The sequence below is a fragment of the Haliotis rubra genome, unplaced genomic scaffold (genome assembly GCF_003918875.1).
Source record: "Haliotis rubra isolate DU_JTF1 unplaced genomic scaffold, ASM391887v1 Scf113, whole genome shotgun sequence".
Taxonomy (NCBI): Eukaryota; Metazoa; Mollusca; class Gastropoda; order Lepetellida; family Haliotidae; genus Haliotis; species Haliotis rubra.
This window is the reverse complement of record NW_025765037.1, coordinates 358,350-384,640: the sequence shown is the minus strand read 5'-3', so window position 1 is coordinate 384,640 and position 26,291 is coordinate 358,350. Positions and strand designations below refer to the sequence as shown.

Genomic DNA, 26,291 nt, shown 5'->3' with positions numbered 1-26,291 from the left:
AGTTATCTTGGGTGTCTGTGGCCAACTATTTAATTAGTGGGTAGACATTTGCCAGTCATTTTCAGGTAATTCCTGAACTAACAATTTAACATCAAACCCATCATGTCTTGTTAATGTTATGTCATAACAACAAAACTGAAACATATAGTACAAGTCAAAGAAGTGAATTGCATTGGACATCACTTTTGTCACTGATGCGACAAATTTTGAAATGTCCTATACACATCGACCATAAAACTTTTTGGAAGCTTTAGTGAGCCTTGAGTGAGTGAGTGAGTGAGTTTAGTTTTACGTCGCACTCAGCAATATCCCAGCTATATGGCAGCGGTCTGTAAACAATCGAGTCTGGACCAGACAATACAGTGATCAACAGCATAAGCATTGATCTGCGCAATTGGGAACCGATGACATGTGTCAACCAAGTCAGCGAAACAGACCACCCGATCCCGTTAGTCGCCTCTTATGACAAGCGTAGTCGCCTTTTATGGCAAGCACATGGGTTGCTGAAGACCTATTCTACCCCGGATCTTCACGGGTCTAGTAAGCCTTGAATGTTGTAACACTGATCAAAGAACTTCTGAGTCAGGCTTTTTAAAATCACTGAAAAAAGAACATACTCAAGAATTGAAAAGTTGCGAAATGTAAACATCAAAGGCTGGATCTGTTAATCTGTAAGCCAAGGAAGTTATAGGAAAGAATATGGTGGTCTGTGACTTTTTTTGAGTACATATCCAAGACCTTCGAATTCGGCACACCCCAGCATGGAGAATAACATATATATAATGGATTCTTTCAAATGCCATGACAATTTCACAGCTATTTGCTGCATAAACTTCCAAAAGTCAATGCAATAACAAACCACTGTGAACCCATGCTCTGCTCGTAGCGACATTTTCAATAACAAAATATCTCCTTCAAACCAGTGATGCTTTTCCTGTGGGACAAAAACATCTCCTGGCAAAAAACAACAACAGTTTACTATTTTCTTTTGTATATCAAGATTATCATTAAATATTTATACCATAGTTGAGTGTTTGACTTTCCTCCACCCAAGTCGCACTGCTCCATTTCCCGTTCACGATAAACATTGCAGGTGAACAGTAATGTCAAAGTGCAAGAAACACATATCACATACTAACACAAGCAGTAAAACTATCTTTCTGAATAACAGAGAGTCATTTAAGTAAACATCTTATCCTGGCTAGACATTAATACCCAACTGGGAGTTTTGATTAGAAAGTTCCAAAAATAAGTATTGGCCAGTAGATATTCTTGCTCCAAGGCTGTACTGAAGGCTAAGTCCATGGATGTATAGTAATTCTATCCTTTAAAGAAGCAAGTCTAGATAAGTGGTCAGGAAGCCAGTCTGTTAGAGGAGTAATTTGGTTTTTTTTAGACGTTATCATTGCAACGATTAATTATTACCTAAGAGACTTGTGCAGTGACTGAGTATGGCTTTACGCCGCTTTTAGCAATGTTCCAGCATTATCGCAGAGGGGGCACCAGAAATGGGCTTCACACATTGTACCTATGTGGGGAATCGAACCTGAGTCTTTGGCGTGACGAGCGAATGCTTTAACCACTAGGCTACCCTACCGCCCCTGCGAGACTTATGCCAGTCCAGCCAGTAGTCAACATAACTTAATGCAGTTGGTTTAATGCTGCTTTGAAGGTATACCATAAATCCTTACATGAACAACAGGTCGTCTATTTTTTTTGTATGACAATGGCTTTTGTTTTAATATCACTTGATGTCAAATATAAGGTATAAGTGATTTTGACATTGGTGTTCAAGGCAGGCGTATATTCATTTGTGTCGTCTGTCTGACCTAGTGCATATCCACACATTAACGGTCCAGTTACAACACATGATAGACTGACTGATTGTTGTTTCAGGTCTTGGAATGGCATATAGGAGTGAGTGATTGAGTGAGTGAGTGAGTGATTGAGTGATTAAGTGAGTGAGTAAGTGAGTAGTGAGTGAGTGAGTGAGTGAGTGAGTGAGTGAGTGAGTGAGTGAGTGAGTGAGTGTTTAATTTTACGCCAAACTTAGCAATAATCCAGCTTTATGGCGGCGGTCTGTATATAATCGAAGTCTGGACCACACAATCCAGTGATCAACAGCATGAGCATCGATGACATGTGTCAACTATGTCAGCGAGCCTGACCACCCAATCCTGTTAAGCATGGGTTACTGAAGGCTCATTCCAACCAAGGCCTTCATGGGTGCAAATAGAAGTGATACACATGAGGAAGAGAGTTTTTATAGATGTCATCTTCTTTATTAGGAGGAACACAACATTTCAGAGTATATCTTATGAGAATATCAACTGAGTAAGGAGTAAGGATATACTCTGAAACGTTGTGCTCCCCATAATAAGAAGTTGGCATCCATAAAAACTCTCTTCTTGATTGTTGTTTAAAGCCACACTCTGCAACATTCCAGCTATATGGCGGCGATCAGTAAACAATCAAGTCTGGACCAGACAATCCAGTGATCAACAGTTACAACACAATGTGTCTGAATTATGTGGGGTGAAAATCCTATGGATGTTGTTAAAGAGTTCACCTTGGTAAAACTGACATGCACAACAAGGAGCAGCTTTAGGGTGTGATCAATCAGCAGCAGATCCTGGCACAGACAAGGGATGCAACTCTGTGTAAAAAATTGCAGCACCTCACATCACTGTACAACCTATAACACTTTGTGATTCACTGAAATCTGCTTTTGAAAAAAAGGCGGCCCAGTAAACAATCCATACTGCATGCAATAACAAGGGAACAGTGATAGAATTACACTTTTTAGACAAAGAAAACAGTGAGTGAGTGAGTTTAGTTTTATGCCACTTCTAGCAATATTCCAGCACAATCACGGTGGGGACACCAGAAATGGGCTTCACATATTGTACCCACATGGTGAATCAAACCTGGGTGTTCAGCATGATGAGAGAACACTTTAACTACTAGACTACCCCACCGCCCCCACTAACAAAATAAATATGCACTGCTAAAAGTATGTGTTTATGTAAAAATGGTCATTTTATACATTTCTATCCTGTACTCATTTCCCGACAAGGCACATTTGATTTTTTTCTGATATACATGTTGAAATAAGTAAAATAGATTGATTATGTAATGACGTGACAACTATTCCAAGGCCAAAGTTATTTAACCACCCATTCAACAGAAACCAGTTTGAAACAGTATATGAGTGTAGGCTTGGTTGAGTAATGAGACTTTCCATCACATTTTTAATATTTCGCATCCTTCAGGAAATGACTTCATCAATCCATGTTTCCCATCTGCAAGTACTGGTGTACAGCTGGACAATATCATGTGTACATGCACTGGAGGCTGTTTTGAACACCTTCCTTGTTCTACAATGAACAGGTGGTGAAATCCCATGTCAAACACAAGCCATATTGTGAATAAATGGTTGTCTGTACTCCAACAGCCACAAAGTCACGTCCATGTTTGATTGAGACCATGAGATCGTGTAAGGCGGCTGGCTGCCATATTTCTGTCTGGAGTATTACCTGTACCTGTGAACGAGGTGGATATAATTCATCAAGTCACTGTGGTAAAAGAAGATTTAAAGATGCAATTTCCGTTTTAGCAATATTCAAATATCCATCTGGAAGAGTCCCATGTGGGGAAGGGGTTCTTCTATTGAGTGAGGTTGGTGCATTCTACATACCAGGGCATGATTGGGCAATATTCTGTCAGAGATGCGAATATACATAGGTCAGGGCATTATGGGACACATACATTGTACCCGATTGATGTCCGGGCATGATTGGGCACATAACCGCCATTGTCAGAAGTGCGATTGGGTACATATTCTAGTCCGGGCATGATTGGGCACATACACTCAGGGCATTATAGGACACATACACTTGTCAAGGTGCTTTCTGGGTACATAGTCCGGGCATGATTGGGCACATACACTCAGGGCATTATGGGACACACACTTGTCAGGGTGCGATTGGGTACATAGTCCCGGGCATGATTGGGCACAGGGCATTATGGGACACATACACTTGTCAGGGTGCGATTAGGTACATAGTCAGGGCATGATTGGGCACATACACTCAGGGCATTATGGGACACACACACATTGTCAGGGTCAGCGATTGGGTACATAGTCAGGGCATGATTGGGCACATACACTCAGGGCATTATGGGACACACACACTTGTCAGGTCGCGATTGGGTACATACATAGTCCGGGCATTATGGGGCACATACACTCAGGGCATTATGGGACACATACACTTGTCAGGGTGCGATTGGGTACATACATGAGTCCGGGCATTATGGGGCACATACACTCAGGGCATTATGAGACACACACACTTTTGTCAGGGTGCGATTAGGTACATACATAGTCCGGGCATTATGGGGCACATACACTCAGGGCATATGGGACACATACACTGTCAGGGTGTGATTGGGCACATAGTCCGGGCATGTATGGGGCATACACTAGGGCATTGGGCACATACACTCAGGGCATTATGGGGCACATACACTGTCATAGTGTGATTTGTCACATGCATTGTCAGGGATTTGGGCACATGCATTACAAGCAAGACACAGACAAAGGAAAATCAAAAGCCATCAATTTCTCTCCAGCCAAGTCTAATACTTTCCAACAAAGTTCAGCGTTACCTAAATAATGTGTAACAATGTTGTATACTACCACACTGGTTATCTAGCCAAGAGACCTGCTCCCTACCTTCAGGTCAAAGCAGACGAGATGCAAAGAAGACATATCTGGCCCTGTAGAATTTGAACCAAGAATAACCCTTGAAAGGGTCCATGTTTATTGAGAGAGGGGATATATGTAACTTGCCTTATCCGTCCATCTGCCAGACTCATTATCAGACAGTCAGGTGAAGCCTGGCTAGTGGGCAGGTTTAGCCTGTTTCAAGGCGTAATTTTTTATACACATTAGAGTGGGCAGATCCAGGCTTGGCATGAGTGAAAACACCATTTGGATGAACAAAAAACGTTTTAGTGTCAGGCTGGGTAACAATAAGTGTCATCAATATATTTTGGTTTGACATGACCAGGCGTATGAAACAAAGACCTTCCGCTTTCAAAGTAGACACTTGTTCCACCAGTATTTATTTATCATACTGGATAGTGTATGGGTGAAAACCTGGCAGAGGGGTTGGTTCGAAGAAAATACATAGGTAGTTTTGTGAGAAAACAAAATTTCAGTGTCACTATTTTCATCCTGTTAATCATTCACAGCAAAGCCACCCAGTTTGTCATAGATGAGGTGAGGTGAAATTGGGTTTAACGTCGTGGCTTGGAGAATATTTCGGCTCATATGATGACGTGCATGCATGTGTGTATGTGTATGTCCAGCTGCTTATACTAGCCCAGACTGAAGCTGGTTTTATAGTGCTAGCCCACTGAGATACCATGCCGCCAGTGAAGCATGAATACCCTCTCACACATTATACTGACTCCGAGCCGACCAGTCCTTGTTGTACCCATTAATGCCAAAGCGCCAGGCAGGGACCAACAAGTACCATATTTTCAACGCCTTTTGGTATGACGAGTCAGGATTGAACCTCGGCATTCCGCTCTCACGGTACTACACCACGGAGGCGGTCAGTTTGTCATAGACATATCACTGCAGACTGTAACTATGTCTGGTCCAGATCAACCAGTGGTTGATGGTATGAGCATGGATGCTGTCAGGCTACAATGACTGTCCATTTACTGCGTGAACACCATGCCATCACCAAACCTAATTCTTGCATGCTGAGTGAGTGAGTGAGTTTAGTTTTATTCCACTATTCCAGTAATATCAATATCACGGTTGGTGACACCAGAAATGGGCTTTACACATTGTACCCATGTGGGGAATCGAACCGGGTCTTCTGAGTGACGAGCGAACGCTGTAACCACTAGGCTACCCCGTCGCCCCTTCTTGTACGTAGAGATGCATAGTCATGAGTGAAAAAAACATTTAACATAAAATACACTATAGTGTTTGTACATTTACAAAATTTCCATTAAACAGGGATGGAAATAACTTTAAAATTGCTAGTGTACTCCGGTACAGTGGCACATGTAAAATCACTTGCCCTGATAATTTTTCCACTATACCGGCAACTGTTTTCTTGTTGATTTTTCCACTATACCGTCAACAAAATTAACATTGAAAGTCAACTGGACACCGGTACAGTGTGATATACAAATTTGCTTGCCTGACAGAAAAAAACACTGGACTTGGGCGTTGGGCAATGGGTTATTTCCACCCCTGATTAAAGAGTGATAATGGCATTACAAATCTCTTAATATTATCAAAACATTATCAAATACAGTTGATAGTCTGAAGCAGCTTTACTGGCCTTGACCTTCAAGTAGAAGCCACTTGGGATATTGGGATATCAAGTGATTTGAGTTTGCAGGAAATACTTTTTGATAAAACATTATCAAACAAAGAACAACTGCCGCAAATAAACAGCTGTTCAACTTCAACAGAGTGAGTGAGTGAGTGAGTTTAGTTTTATGCAGCACTCAGCAATATTCCAGCTATATTATCTGTAAATAATCGAGTCTGGACCAGACAATCCAGTGATCAACAGCATGAACATTGATCTGTGCAATTGGGAACCGATGACATGTGTCAACCAAGCCAGCGAGCCTGACCACCCGATCCCTTTAGTCGCCTCTTTACAAGCATGGGTTACTGATGGCCAATTCTAACCCGGATCTTCACGGGTCCAACTTCAACAGAAATACATATACCACTACAAAAAGTTAAAGACAACCACATTACTTAATTCTACTATAATGAATCTGCTACTTGGCTTAAAGGTGCTGTCCACTTCTTTTTGCTGGGGCGGTGGGGTAGCCTAGTGGTTAAGGCGTTTGCATCGTCACCACATATAAACAGACACGATGTCATACAATTGACCGAAACCCACAGATTCACAGATGCATGTATTTCTATCTAGAGAAAAAAAGCGTATGTGAGTATGGCTTTATGCCGCTTTTAGCATCACAGAGACCAGATCCATGGTTAATCTGTCATCCTCAGAGACCAAGATCCATCAATGGTTAATCTGTCACATTCCTCAAAGACGTTAAGGACCACCGATCCATGGTTAATCTGTCACATTCCTCAAAGATGTTAAGGACCACCCGATCCCATGGTTAATCTCCGATTTGGTTAATCTGTCACATTCCTCAAAGACGTTAAGGACCACCCGATCATTGGTTAATCTGTCACATTCCTCAAAGATGTTAAGGACCACCCGATCCATGGTTAATCTGTCACATTCCTCAAAGATGTTAAGGACCACCCCATGGTTATCATTTGTTAATCTGTCACATTGCTCAAAGATGTTAAGGACCACCCGATCCATGGCTCAATCTGTCACATTCCTCAAAGACGTTAAGGACCACCCGATCCATTTGTTAATCTGTCACATTGCTCAAAGATGTTAAGGACCACCCGATCCATGGTTAATCTGTCACATTCCTCAAAGATGTTAAGGACCACCCGATCCACGGTTAATCTGTCACATTCCTCAAAGATGTTAAGGACCACCCGATCCATGGTTAATCTGTCACATTCCTCAAAGACGTTAAGGACCACCCGATCATTGGTTAATCTGTCACATTCCAAAAAGATGTTAAGGACCACCCGATCCATGGTTAATCTGTCACATTCCTCAAAGACGTTAAGGACCACCCGATCCATGGTTAATCTGTCACATTCCTCAAAGATGTTAAGGACCACCCGATCCATGGTTAATCTGTCACATTCCTCAAAGACGTTAAGGACCACCCAATCCATGGTTAATCTGTCACATTCCTCAAAGATGTTAAGGACCACCCGATCCATGGTTAATCTGTCACATTCCTCAAAGATGTTAAGGACCACCCGATCCATGGTTAATCTGTCACATTCCTCAAAGACGTTAAGGACCACCCGATCCATGGTTAATCTGTCACATTGCTCAAAGATGTTAAGGACCACCCGATCCATGGTTAATCTGTCACATTGCTCAAAGACGTTAAGGACCACCCGATCCATGGTTAATCTGTCACATTCCTCAAAAACGTTAAATACAACCCAATTCTTTCATATCCCTGTAGTTTGTCGTGCCATGTCTGACTAACTACAATAACTATAGAGGCCTGGGTCATCCTCAGCTTCCACTGTGTGTATATGTAACAAGGTTAACACTTTAACAAAGTAGAAACATCACTGAGCTTGACATTCAACAGATAATCGTCTTTCAAAAAGCCTCAAGTGAAACACGAAAAGAAGCTAATTCAAAGTTTCCACAACGTTGTGGCACACAAAGAGGATCTTCATATCAATCATCTGTCTGTGAAGGAGGCTCACTGAGCAAGCCTGGGAGGTAGGATATTGTGTGCTTGAGATGAGGATGTAGATACTCAACTGACTATATCTCGCCCCTACATCCGCACTGTCCTATCATAAACATTGGGTTGCGTCTCACTGAGCTTATCAATGTCACTCTGCCTTCAGTATTTCATTTAAGCTTCAAATGAATTACACACTTAATAAAACTATAGTGAGTTCAAATCTTTATACTTATGGATGCTTGTGAACAAATATGTCGGTTGCACTTAAAACATGTTTTGGGACCGGATTTGACTGTCGGAATTTGGAATAGAGGGATGTCGTATTAGAGGGAGTTTTTTTAATTGATATTATATAGGGACAAATTCGGGACCAAATAAACATGTCAGTCTACAGTGAATGTTGGATTTGAAGGAGTCCACTGTACATGTATTATAAAGCCCTAAAATACGCTGGAATGTTTGTTTTCTATATACTGCAACATATTTTCAGTTCAAAATTATCTTATCTGTTTGCTAGATTGTGACGAAATTCTTTCAAGATGCACTATGGAAATATTGCATGGTAATTTTCAAATGAGAAATCTCCCAAATTATTTGAACATTGCATGGTAATTTGGTTTAAGTTATTTCACATATTTTCACCACATACAAATTTCCGTGAATTCAATGATATAAATCTGAATACTGTGTACCCTCCATATTAGAAAGATTAACATTTCTTTCTCAAATATTATTTTTGACAAATTTCCCTTCAAATCTTATTCCAAGCATCTATTTTATACTCAGTAGTTAGAAAAGGACAAATATTTCCACACCCTAAAAAGTTAACACAAAAATATTGATGCAGTACCTTAAAGTGCACACTTAAATACTTTACAAGCACTGAGAAAATAATTACAGCATGTCTTCAAATACTTCATCTTACTTCAACAGCTTGCATCTTCAGTAAACAGTTTGCATTTTAAAATATTCTATGAAGTTTAATGTTGCTTTATTTTTACTACTCAGTTTATGAAAATAAGCAGAACAAGCTGGGAAGCCACGTGTGCTGTGCTCAATAGGACACCATTCCAATGGGCTGTCACTCCAGCTCCTTTTCAAGCAGCAATCCTTGTGTAGTGGTTCCCCATGCTGTTAGCTCTGCTGTATCAATATTAGATTAAATTGCATGTAGAATATAAGTGGGGAGTTAAACTAAACGTGATGAGTGGATACTTTACCTACTGACCTACTCCGTTCTCTCCTTAGCCTTGTGACTGTTTCACTAAAGTGGTAAATGTCTTGGACCTGCGTCAAGTCATGCTTTTCTCCCACGTTAACACCATGGAATAGTGAGTGAGCCAATACAGTTTTATGCCACTTTCAGCAATATCTTAACAGTATTCTAGCAATATTTTAACAGTATTCTAGCAATATTCCAGCGATTTCACATCAGGAGGGGGGGTGGTGGGGTAGCCCTGTTGTTGCTCGTCACCCCGAAGCCCCACATTTGTACAATGTGTGAAGCCCATTTCTGGTGTCCCCCGCTGTGATGTTGCTGGAATATTGCTAGAAGTGGCGTAAAACCATCCTCACTCACTCACTCTACACAAATGGGCTTCACGCATTGTACCCACTTGAACTAAACCCTTATCTTGATGAGCAAAGGCTTTAACCACTAAGCTACCCTTGGCACCCATGAAATAACTGAAATCACCTGATAAAAGAGTAGGATTGTACTAAAAACATCATATTCCTTATATTACAGAAGTTGACAGCAGTAAATGTCGTAGTCGTATCACTTCTAAACGTCAAAGTCTCTAACAGAAATACTGTTCAAAACAGCATCAAACCCAACTCACTCATTCACAAATGCAGTGATAGATGGATAAATCAGCCGGATTTTCCTCCCCTTGGACAAAACTGAAAACTCCATAACGTCTACCCGTGTGGAAAATCAAACCCAGTGGTGTGCAATATCAGTAATTATACCACTGACTGGCTTTGTGTTAATCCACCGTACACCTTCATCATTGATACAGATACTTTTCATTGTACAGTCACTTTGAATTGTAGTATCGGAGAGACATAGCAGTACACACTGTGTTATACATGGACTGCCAACTCTACACTGAAGATACGCTGACGCTTAATCTCTGATGTATTTAATTTTCAGAAAACTAAGTTACTCCATTTAAAATAGAAAGAAACCCAACTGAGCTGGCAGATTCAGAGTCTGAACCTCAAGAACATCTTATCTTGTTTTGGGCTCAGGCATTGCAGTAAGGGATGGGCGGAAGGAAACATTTTGTCGAGGGACTGCCAGACAGTCTGTACGGAAGAGGTGAGGTGAGGTGAAATTGGGTTTAACGTCGTGCTTGAGAATATTTCGCTCATACAACAACGTGCATGCGTGTGTATGTGTATGTGCGGCTGCTTGTACTAGCCCAGACTGAAGCTGGTTTTATAGTGCTAGCCCACTGAGATACCATGCCGCAGTGAAGCATGAATACCCCACTCAGACACATTATACTGACTCCGAGCCGACCAGTCCTTGTTGTACCCATTAATGCCGAACGCCAGGCAGGGACCAACAAGTACCATATTTTAACGTGTTTTGGTATGACGCGGTGGGGGATTGAACCCGCGAGCTTCCGCTCTCCGGGCGGACGCTCTAACCACTACACCACGGACGCGGTCTGTACGGAAGAGAGTTTGACATTTAGTCCCTGAAATAAAGTTATCTTTATTAAAAATAAATATCTACGAACAAAAATCCAAATGGAACCGTGGCCAATCCTTCCCTCCCAGAACTGAGGAGAACGAGACTCGCCAAATAATTTTAGACTTTTGAGTTGGGACACCTGTTTAATTTAAACTCTTGAGTCAAGACAGTCTTGGATTTTGGATTCCATGTTCTTGATTATTCCTCTGCAACATTTTGAAACAGGTGCTTGTCCTTTTATTGATGGCTTCTTAAAGGTGCATTTTACCCTAATAAAGTGATAAATGTACCAGCACCTGTACTAAAATATCGCATTGAAAACATTATCAAATATTTTATCAAGTAAGTGATAAATGAAATAGCACAGTACTGAAATGGAGCATTGGAATAAAAAATCCATAACTCATCTCTGTCTTCATAAATTCTCCAGTTTCTAAAACTGCACTTATAAGATATAACTCAACTCTATGCTTTTCACATTAAGGACAATATTTCAAGCTTTAAATATAGATGTAGAAAACTCACAGGGACCATTCTAGAATCCTAAACTAAGTGATGCCAGCAGAAAAAATATGGGGAACAAATTTCTTATATCCTTATATGCAGGCAGGTGTAATATAATCCTTGATTCACTCACCACTAACTCACAGGTAATGACTAGAGGGAAAATGTAGAATATTTTTACTTGCTGACATCACCATAAGAACTCTTAACTACCAATCGAAAATACTAATTTATGAATTATTTACATATAATTCAAAACTAAGAAAAAATGTAATTTTCTCCTTATTTCTTATATGCCATATATCATAAAATGTGTTCGTCTTTCATACAAAGGCATCCCCCGCCGTGATATTGCTGGAATATTGCTAAAATGGCGTAAAACCATACTCAGTCAGTCATACAAAGGCGTGGTTTTGTTTGTTAACATCACCATCGACAAGGTCGAAATAACTTGGAAGAAACTACTTCAGAAAACTGAGACAGCCCAATTGATATAGTTTCCTCCCTTGAATGGTGAGCATCATGTTCTTGACAATAAAGCTCTTCCTACTTTATTTATGCACTACTATGTTTAATTACAACATTACAAGACCCCTTTTCGTCTTTAAGAACAGTAAATACTTTCCGCAAATATGCATGATTATGTGCGTGCATGCAAACCGTTGTGTGTGTACGTGTCATTAGGCCATGCTACACAGTGCTCCTATCATCTCTCGAGTGCGCAGGCCTCAGAGTACTTCTTGTGTTGTCAATGTAATCTGGAGCACCTGCTTCTCAATTGTGTCAGCTCTGTGTCACCTACAGTCTTCCATGTTTGTACAAGGCATATTTCAGTAAGAGGATTCTGGCTGGTAGGACATCTGAAATTCATGGCAATCGCCATTGTTAACCCTTCCTGTTCTGTCCAATGATTTATGTTTGTTTGTTGTTGAGTTCCACACTCGGGCATATTACACCTATATGACCATGGTCTGTAAATATTGAAGTCTGCACTGGACAATCCAGTGATTGACATCATGAGCATCGTTCAATGCATCAACCAATCCAGCGAGCCTGACCACCCAATTCCATTGATCGCATCTTACCATAAGCGACCGCCTCCGTGGTGTAGTGGTTAGAGCTTCCGTCCGGAGAGCGGAAGGTCGCGGGTTCGATCCCTGACGGCGTCATACCAAAAGACGTTAAAATATGGTACTTGTTGGTCCCTGCCTGGCGCTTGACATTAATGGGTACAACAAGGTCTGGTCTACTCGGAGTCAGTATAATGTGTCTGAGTGGGGTATTCATGCTTCACTGCGGCATGGTATCTCAGTGGGCTAGCACTATAAAACCAGGTTAAGTCTGGGCTAGTACAAGCAGCCGCACATACACATACACATGCATGCACGTCGTCATATGAGCGAAATATTCTCAAGCACGACGTTAAACCCCATTTCACCTCACCTCTTCTCACCTCTTACCATAAGCATAGGTTGCTAAAGACTAGTTCCAACCCATACATTTAAGGGTAAAATGACTGATGAGTGAGTAAGTGAGTGAGTGAGAGTTTATCTGTATGCCTATTTGAGCAATATTCCAGCAATATCATGGCGGGCAGGGGGGGTGTGGGGGGGTGTGAGACATCAGAAACGGGCTTCACACACTGTACCCACGTCGGGAAACAAACCTGGATCTTCAGCATGATGGGTAAATGCTATAACCACTAGGCTACCCCACCACTCCACCACATATACAGAATATGGCTTTCGTACTGGGCTCTTCTAGTCTGTCTCTCAGACCCTCGGGGGCGGTGGGGTAGCCTTGTGGTAGTAGTGACGTCACTCGTCACGCCGATGACCCAGGTACGATTCCCCACATGAGTACAAAGAGCCCATTTCTGGCTACCCAACAGCCCCAAAGTGACTGATGAAGAAAATATCTTACACACTAAAATTTTAACAACTGATTGTGAGTTGCTCCACACAGCAATATGTGATTTCACAAGGCGACATGTCTGACAACATCTCAGTCAGACAGGCAGACTCACTGCAATGCAACAACCCCTGTTAAAGTCAGCTTGATGTGGGAGGAAGGCATAATCAGGTTTTTGCGTCTAGTACAACTAGATATCACAGATCTGGCGCTGACAATGAATGATAACCAGATGAATATTGAATTCCAATTCACTCCCAGTGTATCCTGATATCTATTACTTAAACATTTTACATGGGACTGGCTGTTGGGCTGTCATGAGGTGTGTAGAGGGTTAGAGCTGACTGACTGGTTTTATGCCGCTGTTAGCAATATTCCAGCAACATCACGGCGGGGGGCACCAGAAATCGGCTGCACACATTGTGCCCATGTGGGGATTCGAACCCGGGTCTTCGGCGTGACGAGCCAACGCTTTAACCATTAGGCTACCCCACCGCCCCGAGGATTAGAGCTGGTCTTCAGTAACCCACAATTATCATACTAGGCGACTTACGGGATCAGGTGGTCAGGCTCACTGTCTTGGTTGACACACGTATCCCAATTGTGTAGATCAATGTTCATGCTGTTGATCTCTGGATTGTCTGGTCCAGACTCGATTATTTACAAACCGCCACCATATAGATGAAATATTGCTGAGTGTGGCGTTAAACAACAAACTAAGTTTGCATATTTTCAGAGACTGAGTGTTAGTCTACCCCCCAAGCTGTGCCTGTCCATTCATTAGTCTACATCCCTGACACTAACACTCCAGCCATATGTCTGTCTGCAGGTCTCATCCTATCCTCAAGTTGACCTTATTTAGATTTCTTCTTGTAATCTATATGGCTCAATTTTCTTACAGCTTGAACTGGTGAACTCCATCACGGCAGACAGTGCCAGCCATGTTTGTTTAACACACCCTCTGCTGAACTGTATGGGAAAATGTACTTGTAACTATATGAGTTTATGACCAAGTCAGACGAGTAGATGTGATGATTTTCAGCCATAAAACAACTTTACCGTCAAACCAAGTCTGCTGGAAATGTCTGTCAGTTCAGCGCCCGTCATGCATCCTGCAAAGTGTACTGACGGTGAAGGGGTCGGTCGAGGGGTCGTTGTCGGCGGGTACTACAGATATGTACCCCAGGTACCTGTGCCGACAACGACCCTTCAGCGACCCCTTCAGCTGTACTGACTCTGTCTGTTCTGACGGAACACTCTGACAAAATTTGAATTCTGATTTACACTGCTTTAAAAGTGAACGTTCAGTAAGGGTTTACGTAAAGTTGGGTATTTCATGAGCAAGTTCAAATTCTAGACATTTCCTCTGTTTTCTGATGTTATCATTGCTCGGATGGTTGACTCTCTACGAGTTCATCTGCATGGTCTGCTGCCTGATTCCATTCATGGTCTAGACACTGTTATGAAAACCATATGGTAAACAGACACAATGTCCTACAATTGTCAGAAACCCAATATTTCTATCAAGAGAAAACCAATGCATGTGAGACCCCAGAAAGTTGACACAATGTAGCCAGGTAGGGAATCAAACCTGGGCCTAGTGCAGCGATCAAACACTTTAACCACTTGGCTACCTAACCTCCTCATCTGAACTGATAGGTTGGCCAGGCTATTAAGGATGAGGAATTGATTAATATGGTCCATATGTCTGTGACAGGTGCCCCCAGTGAGGCAAGATACACCTACCTCTTTGCAAACACTAATTCACAGTGATTCATAGGGGTGGAAATAACCCATTGCCCTACGTCCGAGTCCAGTGTTTTTTTCCGTTGGGCAAGCAAATTTGTATATCACGCTGTACCGGTGTCCAGTTGACTTTAATAATGTTGTTTATTTAAAAGATCAACAAGAACATGGACGGTATAGTGGAAAACTTATCAGGGCAAGTGATTTTACATGTGCCACTGTACCGGAGTACACTAGCAATTTTAAAGTTATTTCCACCCCTGATTCATAAACATGCTTATGTACCATAACAAAGTACTTTCTCAGCAGAGATTTCATTATGGAAAAGGTTTTGCCATGTTTATTTATAGACAAACAACAGATTAGAATGTTTTTTCTATAAAAGACAATTGCATTTTGTTAGTGGTTTTCTAAGAAAAGAGCCTAAAATCACCTCTCTAAGGCATATATTGGCGGAGGCTACCAAGAAAGGGATCTACACAATATCCCTGGGATATACTGGCTGAGGTCAACAAGAACAGGCTTTACACATAAACCTAGGCATTCCCTGGTAGAGGGCTGAATATATAATCCCAGGTATATATTGGTGGAGGCTGCTAAGAAACAGCTATATATAACTTCTCCATTAGGAAATGGAACCAGGGTCTTGAACCTGAACTGACACTTTAACCACTGGGCCAGCCCACCACCCACTGAATGAGCTGAGAAATAACGGGCTAAAACGCTTCAAATACTCTTTACATCAAAACCAGGAATAGAAATGTTCAACTTTACCTCTTATCAAAGGTATCCCAATAGTTTGTCATATTCAGCAACTTTTCCCAAGTAGTTTCTGATGTTATCACAAGTTAAGTGGCTTTGAAGTGAATTTTTATCCTTGCTTTGATGTTTCTTGTAATGAAGTTATATTTTCCAATGACCTGCTCAGGATGAGAGAAGGCACTGATCTGTGAGTTCTATAATCAAGAAACTGAACCACTTACAAGATAGACATTTTGATATATATGCAAGGTAGTTAACAGTTAGTAATTACAGCTGATCTAATAAACAAACATAGGTTACAGTGTTCTCATAAATAGAGACAAATTTCTGATGTCTATGATTTGGCCAGACAAGAATGACGACAACTTACCTAACTCACAATTTCTTGGGAGGGGAGGACGACACATTTAAGAAGCACAACTTTATGCCTACTCGAGAAGGATGACAATCATACTCAAGAAAGAAGATTACACACCCCCACAAGAAAGACACACATACAAGATTTTTTTGTTTTTGTTTCGTTTGTTGTTTAATACTGCACTCAGCAATATTCCGGCTATATGGCGGCGGTCAGTAAATAATCAAGTCTGGACCAGACAATCTAGTGATCAGCATCATGAGCATCGATCTACGCAATTGGTGACACCTACACAAGGAGAACACACACTCAAGAGTGAGTGAGTGAGTGAGTGAGTATGGTTTTACGCCGCTTTCAGCAATATTCCAGCAATATCACGGCAGGGGACACCAGAAATGGGCTTCACACATTGTACCCATGTGGGGAATCGAACCCGGGTCTTCGGAGTGACGAGTGAATGCTTTAACCAATAGGCCCACACACCCAAAAAGGATGACGCACCTATTCAAGGAACGTGATACACCTACTTCAGAAGGATGATTTCATGCTTTGTAAGAAAGACAACACACCTCTACAGGATGGATGACACACCTATTCAAGGACAACCATTTACCATTTCAAGAAAGATAAGACCCCAACAAAATGACAGAGATACACCGGGATAAACCAAACTCTAGATGGATAATACACCTAATCAAGGAAAATGATACACCTACTTTAGACGGATCACTGAAAGATGGCACACCCACTCAAGAAAGTGAGTGAGTGAGTGAGTTTAGTTTTACACCACACTCGGCAATATTGCAGCTATATGGTGGCGGTCTGTAAACAATCGAGTCTGGACCAGGCAATCCATTTATCAATAGCATGAGCATCGATCTACACAATTGGTAACCGATGACATGTGTCAACCAAGTCAGCGAGCCTGACCACCCGATCCCGTTAGTCGCCTCTTACGACAGGCATGGGTTACTGAAGATCAATATTCTAAACCTGGGTACACTCAAGAAAGTGAGTGAGTGTGTTTAGTTTTATGCCACTTCTAGCAATATTCCATCAGTTCCACAGCAGGGGATACCAGAAATAGGCTTCACACATTGTACCCGTGTAGGGAATCCAACCTGTTTTTTGGTGTGACGACACTAACCCCACTCAAGAAGGAAGACACTTACAAAAGGATTATGATCCAAGAAGTCAGTGAGTGAGTTTAGTTTTACGCCACACTCAGCATTATTCTAGCTATATGGGGGCGGTCTGTAAATAATCAAGTCTGGACCAGATAATCCAGTGATCAACAGCATGAGCATTGATCTGCGCAACTGGGAACCGATGACATGACCTTCACAGGTGTACCTCCTCAAGAAAGAAGACCTTCAAAAATGACTGCCTATTTCAGAGGGAATGATGCTTATATCACTTGAAATATATCATTTCTACTCAAAGTTTGGTATAATGACGACAAAACGTGCAGTCTAAATGTTTGGAATTTTGGTATCACAATGTCACGAACAGCAGCATGTGGCCAGGCTTTGTAATTCAATTGTCCAGAATCAATCTGGTAGTCCGTAATTGTGTACAAAAACGACTGTGGGTATATGTGCTTGCAAATGACAACTTGTATTAAACGGAGTAATGTGATTTAATCCCAGCTTGGAGACTCCTGGCTCTAGTTTAAAGACAATAACGATCAATTACACAGACTTCTGATAGCATAAATCAATATTTATTGAATAATTGTATTAAAGAGTTGACAGGTGTTTACTTAGTCGAGGAAATCAATTCTAGGTGACAGAGTGGTTCGCGAATTGTTTTTGTCACTATCATATAGGGATGGCCTAATGCGAATACATTCAATCAGAAATATCGAAATTTCTTTATTAAATATTTGAACAAGACCCTTACCATAGGCACCAACATAATATCAAAACACAACAGCTTTACTGAGGTGGTTCCAAAAGCAAATTTACATTGGCATTTGTGAAACACTAATTGTTATATACTGACGAAGCAGCATGATTAACTATGGGAACAGCACTGTACTTTACAACTGATCAATTTTGTCACTTCTTAAAACAATCATAGGTTACACGGGGATTTTTCTAACAAGGAATCCCTGCTGGTTTTAATCAGAAGATGGGGAAAATGTTCGGATTGTGGGATAGAAATGCCCCCACGATCTCATACTTGCAAGGGTCGTACAACTAAATTTGTGATTGGATGTTCAGACTTAGACTTGCATAAGTCTCTAAGGTGATAAAAAATAGTTTAAAATTTCTAAAAATTATAAATAACATGGACACATTGTCCGTTTATCAGACTGGCGTCTTGTATTGTCTGTTTATGTAGACTTGCCTCTTTAAAGGATGGCATTACTATACATACATGGGTTTAGCACTCAGTACAGCCTTGGAGTGAGTGAGTGGGGTTTTTATGCCGCTTTTAGCAATATTCCAGCAATATCACGGTGGGGGACACCAGAAATGGGCTTCACACAATGTACCCATGTGGGGAATCGAACCCGGGTCTTTGGCGTGACGAGCGAACGCTTTAACCACTAGGCTACCCCACCGCCCCAGTACAGCCTTGGAGCAAGAACAGCTCAGACTATATGTGTGTCATTGATCGCTGCTCCAGTTCCAGTCACTGGATTGTCCGATCCAGACTTCATTGTTTTACAGGATGAAATGTCAAAGCTGGAGTATTGCTGACTGCAGCATAAATCAGCACTAACTGACTCATAATCCATGCCATTGTTGTAGAGGTTGCAGAGTACTTGAAGCACCTACTGTCCATGTGGTTAGTTGTACCTACAAGGACTACAGCAGTCAACGACACTCCATGTGTACTGATTTGTCATCAGGAAAGAAGTAGTACTCAAGCCCAAATCCAGGTTTAACGCTAATGGACACAATAATCCATCATCGTAAATCTGAACAGAATCATAAGGGACCGTTCATAATTTATGGCTAGTGGGGGTGATGATGATTTTAAGGGGGGTCACCTGGGTTTTTCTGAGGAGGGGGTCAGCAATTTTGTACACATGTACTATGGTAGGGGGTTCAGCAATTTTGTACACAGGAATGTTAAAAAATTATGCTTAAATATGATGGGAAGGGAGGGGGGTCATTGATTTTGCACATAACATGCAGGGCGGGGTCACTTACTTTGTACATAAATTTTAGGGGGGTGGGGTGGGGGGCACTCACATTGTACATGCTTCTCCATGAAAATCATCATCACCCCTCCTCGCCATAAATTATGAACGGTCCCTAAGCATGCGTTTAAACCAGTATTTTGGTGAAAAGGTTAGCATACCCTGCCCCACCAGTGGCACCTAACACAAATACATGTGCAAGCAAGTTAAATGTTCACCTGGAAAAATATGGAACCATTCAGGCAGAATTTTGGTCACAGATGCGTCAAAATTGTTAATGCCCTCCATGAGTCACAAAGCACAAATCTACTGAGGTTCTTGAGAAGGTGGCATTCAAGTATAAGACAAAATATTATGGATATCAAATTCTTTATTGTATACACAACATTTCTGGGCTTTTCCTTGCCCCTTGGTCAGGTGAATTCAGCTTGTTAGGATACAATAAAGAAGAAGTTGACATACATAATATTTTGTCTTATACACAAATCTACCACACAAAGGAAGTCAAATAACACCTGTCTTCTATTCTGACAATAGTTAATCGGTTATCTGGTAAGCTGGCTTCGTGGAACGAGGCCCTGGGGAGAGAATCTTGGTCAATATATATCACACTTGAAATTAAGATAACAACATTCGATTTTTATACCACATCTGTTTAGTTAATCAAAAATGACAGATTAACTGTGGTGATATATAAAAAATGTGTTTTCTTTACCTGTTTCAAAGGTGAGTTGTGTCAATTTAAACATGAAAGAAGGGTACACAAAGTATGTGATCTACACAAGTTTGCAGGCTTCCCTGTTTAGTGAAAGCTGCATTGGCCCACTGCGTCAGGTCACTGTCTCTGTGTGCTGGCAATTTGGTTCGAATCCCATTTCGGATTCAATCCTCCAAAGTAAAAGAATCTGTACTTTACTAATAATGTGCAATCCTAAATATAACACTTTACATTGATTGATTGATTGATTGATTGATTGATTGATTCATTCATTCATTCATTCACTGAGTGATAGCGAGCAAGCTTAGTTTAGTTTTAGGCTGCCTTTAGCAATATTCCACCAATATCACAGCAGTGGGTACACCAGAAATGGACTTCACACAATGTTGCCACATGGGATATCAAACCCTGGTCTCCAGCATGACAAGCAAACACTTTAACCACTAGGCTACCCCACCGCCCCTTCTGAGAAGTGCATATGATACATCACTCTTTACAAAGGAAGGTCCTGTTTAAAGTCCGATGATTACAGACAAGCAGCACAAGTATATTCAATCCATATCTGTAAAGTATACAGGAAGCTGTGCGTGCCCTACCCGTCACCTCTCCATCTCTCCAGAGGAGCACAATATGTGCTTACAACAGAAGTTAGATCGTCAACACAGGAGTTTGTACTTGACGATCGATGGAAATTACTCTGCATGAGTTCTCCATGGGATTGTTAACATCTCCAGACAACTGATATTGGGGACCTAATACACCCCTACTGAAACCCTGCTAATCCATACCCTGTAAGATCTGAAACTCTGCTAATCCATACCCTGTAAGATATGAAACCCTCCTAATCCATACCCTGTAAGATATGAAACCCTGCTAATCCATACCCTGTAAGATCTGAAACCCTCCTAATCCATACCCTGTAAGATCTGAAACCCTGCTAATCCATACCCTGTAAGATCTGAAACCCTGCTAATCCATACCCTGTAAGATCTGAAACCCTGCTAATCCATACCCTGTAAGATCTGAAACCCTGCTAATCCATACCCTGTAAGATATAAGATACTGAAGATATGAAACCCTGCTAATCCATACCCTGTAAGATCAGAAACCCTCCTAATCCATACCCTGAAACCCTGCTAATCCATACCCTGTAAGATCTGAAACCCTGCTAATCCATACCCTGTAAGATATGAAACCCTGCTAATCCATACCCTGTAAGATCTGAAACCCTCCTAATCCATACCCTGTAAGATCTGAAACCCAGCTAATCCATACCCTGTAAGATCTGAAACCCTGCTAATCCATACTCTGTGAGATCTGAAACCCTGCTAATCCATACCCTGTAAGATCTGAAACCCTGCTAATCCATACACTGTAAGATCTGAAACCCTGCTAATCCATACCCTGTAAGATCTGAAACCCTGCTAATCCATGCCCTGTAAGATCTGAAACCTTGCAAATGAACACCTGTCAGTCCTGAAACCTGACCAATTCATATCTTGTTAGTTCAAACATCCTGCAAATCTTCACCATGTTAGTTAAAAAAAATTGTTTTCAAAGCAATTAAGATGTACAAAGGACAGTACTCCATACAATGGAAGCGCTAAGTAGGGGATATGCAATCCACCCAAGTTCACAAAGAATGGTAATGTCCAGATGAACCGAGTGATGTTTAAGAATATCTACACTACACCATCAGACAACCTTTATCACTGACAGGCTGTACAGTTCATACAGAAAACAATGCAACATATCACATTATGGGGAATCGAACCCGGGTCTTCGGCATGATGAGCGAACGCTTTAACCACCAGGCTACCCATATCACAATGAATCAAAGTTCAAGATTCAACGTAGTCAGCAGTAAACATCAAAGTGAGTGAGTATAGTTTTACGCCGCTTTTAGCAATATTCCAGCAATATCACGGCAGGGAACACCAGGAATGGGTTTCACACATTGTACCCAGGTGGGGAATCAAACCCGGGTCGTTGGCATGATGAGCAAAACGCTTTAACCACTAGTCTAACCCACCTCCCATAAATCATCATAAATAAAGAATAACAGAAACAAGAACATGTCACAAGATAAAGTTTATTTCTGAAATCATTAAAACATAAACACCAAGAATACAATAAAAATTTGTCACATTAAATTTAAATAACATCCACATCAACTTTATTTCTCAGGTCAATGAGACAATCAATTCATAAAAAACATGTCACATCAACATTTTACAAATCAAAATAAATTACAGTATGGGGAATATGAATTAACAAAGTTAACAGCATTGAATAAACAAAGCGCAGCACTCATAATAAACCGTCACCAATCAGAAAGACACCCCCGACCTCGACTGCTCACTTGACGAAGAATCAAGTATTCAAATGTCCGTCAATTTCCACATTAGGAACAAATTAAATTGATTTGTCAATGGCTTCTTACGTCTATTCTGGTATAATCCTCCCCAGACAATCATTGCTTGAAAGACAGCTATAAGGACATAATTGACATTTTACCTTTCTTGTGCAATTCTCCTCCCAAAAAATCAATTTGGTAGAATCGGAGGTGGTTGTTCTGACACACACAGAACATCGCGAGACATAGCCTCTCCACCAAGTTATCAAATTTGTCACGTTTTCTGAGACATCAAGACAAAAACTGACAGTCAGATAGTCACTAAAAACAATGGCTCGCAAATTAACAAGGTTAAGCTTGTGAAAACTAAACTTAATCAACTTCTGTGTCATTTCAGGAATAACACTGTTTTTATTTCCACTTTCCACATTTTTTCAGTAATTTGATCAACGTAACATTGTTAAGGGAATTCATTTATGGACCAGAATATGTCACATATTGCTGGAGAAAAATGGAGCTAATGCATTCAAAATCGCACCATGCACAATTTGTCCCTCAACTATTTTTTAATGAATGAACAATTTCTAAATTATTTTTATTTTACAGCAACAGATTTGCATTAATGAAGATTGATGGCAATGAATTACGTCAACATTATTCATTATTGGTTAATCATGAGAATTTTTTCATCACATTATTTCTGTATAATTGGAAAATATTACACGGAATTTTGAGCTTTCCTTGACTGTAATAATTCCTAATTCATACAGAGACCACAGAAATAAAGGAACCTATCTGAAACATACGAACTTGCACAATTATTCAGTGACTGCTTTAACGTGTGGTGCAGTCGACCGATTACTAACAGGAAGAAAAGACCAACAACTATTTGGGAACTTGGGGGTTTAAAGCTTTTTAATTAAAAATAATGGGAATCCCAAGTTGAATACATGATTATTTAAAGGGTGATTAAGCCACTAGAGCTTTACAACAGAAATTGATGTCAAATTAATTATTCGGAAAAATATCATAAATCATGCATGATGATGGTGATATGCTCCAAATACAACACAGATATCTGCAAAGCTCTATTTGAGAATGGAAGCTTGGGTATTCTGCTTCCAAACTCTTTGCTCAATTCTATATCAGAAACATCAAAGATCGAGGTGGATCTAAAAACTGTGTGATCAGTATTCTAGTTATATCACAGTGCGTCACCTTCATATGGGATGGGGAGTAGAGAAGCCTAGTGGTCAAAGCGTTGGCTCATCACACCAAAGAACCAGGTTCGATTCCCCAACTGCGTAGTGTGTGAAGCCTATTTCTGGTGTCCCCCACCATGATATTGCTGGAATATTCCTTAAACCAATGCACTATCCCACCGCCCCATCTCTGAAATGAACATATTACACAGGAAAAGAACTGAGGCTTACAAATAGACTTCCATGGGCTGTATCTGATGAAATCCAAACCAGGTCTTCAGCATGACAAGCAAATGCTTTAACCACTTGGCTACCTCACGTCCCCAGTATAATATGAAGTACAGAACGAAAGACATGAGGTAGGCAGAAACATTAGATCATATCTCACGGTAGGCTGAAGCAGGTTCCAGGAATTGTCAATACCCAAATGACAGCCTCAAATAGATAAAATGCTGCACAAAGAAGTCTGTCCATCACTCAGAGCCACGTTTCCAACAAATGTCCATACACAAACGACAATCAAACATTTGACCACCTGATCCTCATCGAAGGAACCATTTACAACAAACACTAGCTACAGAGGTCCAATTCCATCCAAATTTCCCACCGGAACATAGCTTGACTAGTTTGAAGTAAATGTTCTTTTGACAATAATCCTCTGGAACTGAACAACTTAACCTGGTCTCAGAAGAAGTGATGCCTTCTACAGCATAAACGTTTCATCAACTTTAATCAAATCAGGCCAACCTGGAACTACCTACATTTAAAAGTAATATTTCAGGAAACTCAATAACGGATTCACCCTTGGTATTTGTGCTGTATGAAACAATAAAGCCTCTGCTGGTCTGGATCAATAATTAGTTTTTGAGACATCCATCACCTTTATAGAAAGCTGAAATCAGAATTTTTCTCAAGTAGGACTCATTGATTACAAACAGAATGGCTGAATTTTGTTCAGCCATTTTGAACATTCTGGAGTGTTCTCCAGAGCTCCACTATCATTGAATCGCAAATGTTATTAGGAAAATTCTCCATCACAAGGGAATCCAAAAATTCAATTCCCACAATCAATTTTGTTTTTCTCCCTCGAACCACCCATGCATGAACTGCCTACAGAGCTTGCAAGTGATCATTTTCACATGACTGCCTAGCCAAATCAATGCTGAGATTTACAGTTAATCCCCAGCCCTGAAAGGTTGGAAACTGGTCCAACTTGCATAACAACATTAATCAGAGCTATTTATCACCACTGGTAAAAATATTCAAGCATCAAGTAAGCTTTTCTGGATAGAACATGGTTCAAGGAATTCAGAGGTCTCGAAGTACAAAAACGTTATTTTCAACTCTCCCACCTAAGGTCAGTTCAACGATAACCCACATATATCATCTAAATGTGTTCCAGGTTCCCACAATTTTCTGCCTGCTCTTCTGGAGTGAATGGAGTTGGTGCTAAAGAGTTTTTAGCAGTATCTCATACATATAATGAGAAAGAAGGTCTGTACAGAGACATTCACGTAATAAAAGTAAGTGTATTTTTATTAACTTCACCACACTATATAGATCTTATCAACATGATGTATCAAAAGGCAGAATAGATATACAAGGAAGATTACAGTTGTTTTATTCATTTTTTTATCCATATATAGAAACAATCTGCAATTGGAGTTGCAATTACAAGAAAAAATCAAGACAAAGAAGAGGCATCATAACCTATGAGTGAGTGAGTGAGTGAGGGTTGTGAGTGAGTGAGTGAGTGAGTGAGTGAGTGTTGTTGTTGAGTTGGGTTTTGCGTCACATCCGCATTATTCCAGCCATATAGTGACGAGATCAAGTTTGCATTAGAGTGAGTGAGTGAGTGTGTGTGTGTTGTGAGTGAGTTGGGTTTTACGCCGCTTTTAGCAATATTCCAGCAATATCACGGCAGGGGACACCAGAAATGGGCTTCACACATTGTACCCATTGTCGGCATGACAAGCCAATGTTGGAAGAAAGCAAAAACTGATGCAGATCTTTGATGTTCACCACTTTGGAAAACCCAAAAAGTATGAACACGGTGCTCACAAACCTATAAACATAACCAGGCAGATCCAGAATTCGAACCCACGCACATGGTTTCTGATATAAATCTGGACATGAATCTGCTGTTGACTGCATTGCCTTAGATCACCGGTTCACCTGTCACCATTATACTGACTGACTGAGTTTTGGTGTTACGCCGCTTTTAGCAATATTCAAGCAACATCACGGCGGGGGACACCAGAAATGGGCTTCACACATTGTGCCCATGTGGGGATTCGAACCTGGGTCTTCGGCGTGACGAACCAATGCTTTAACCATTAGGCTACTCCACCGCCCCTGTCACCATTATATAAAATGTGCCTTTAGACAACAGGAAGTCTGTGACTTGTGCTACCATGTTGACACCAGTCAGAAACCCTGAGATAGTTCCTGGCTGGAACAAGTCCTCAGCTACCTATACTGGGAAGCATGTGTATCAAGATCATTCAGTGAT

At 40.9% G+C, this 26,291-nt stretch overlaps 1 protein-coding gene across 8 annotated transcripts in view; it reads right to left on the bottom strand.

The window, feature by feature from the left end:
• The window catches only part of LOC124291154 (poly(rC)-binding protein 3-like), a 380,920-nt gene that overhangs the window by 318,365 nt on the left and 36,264 nt on the right, over positions 1-26,291 (bottom strand). The gene's annotated exons all lie outside the window — the stretch shown is intronic.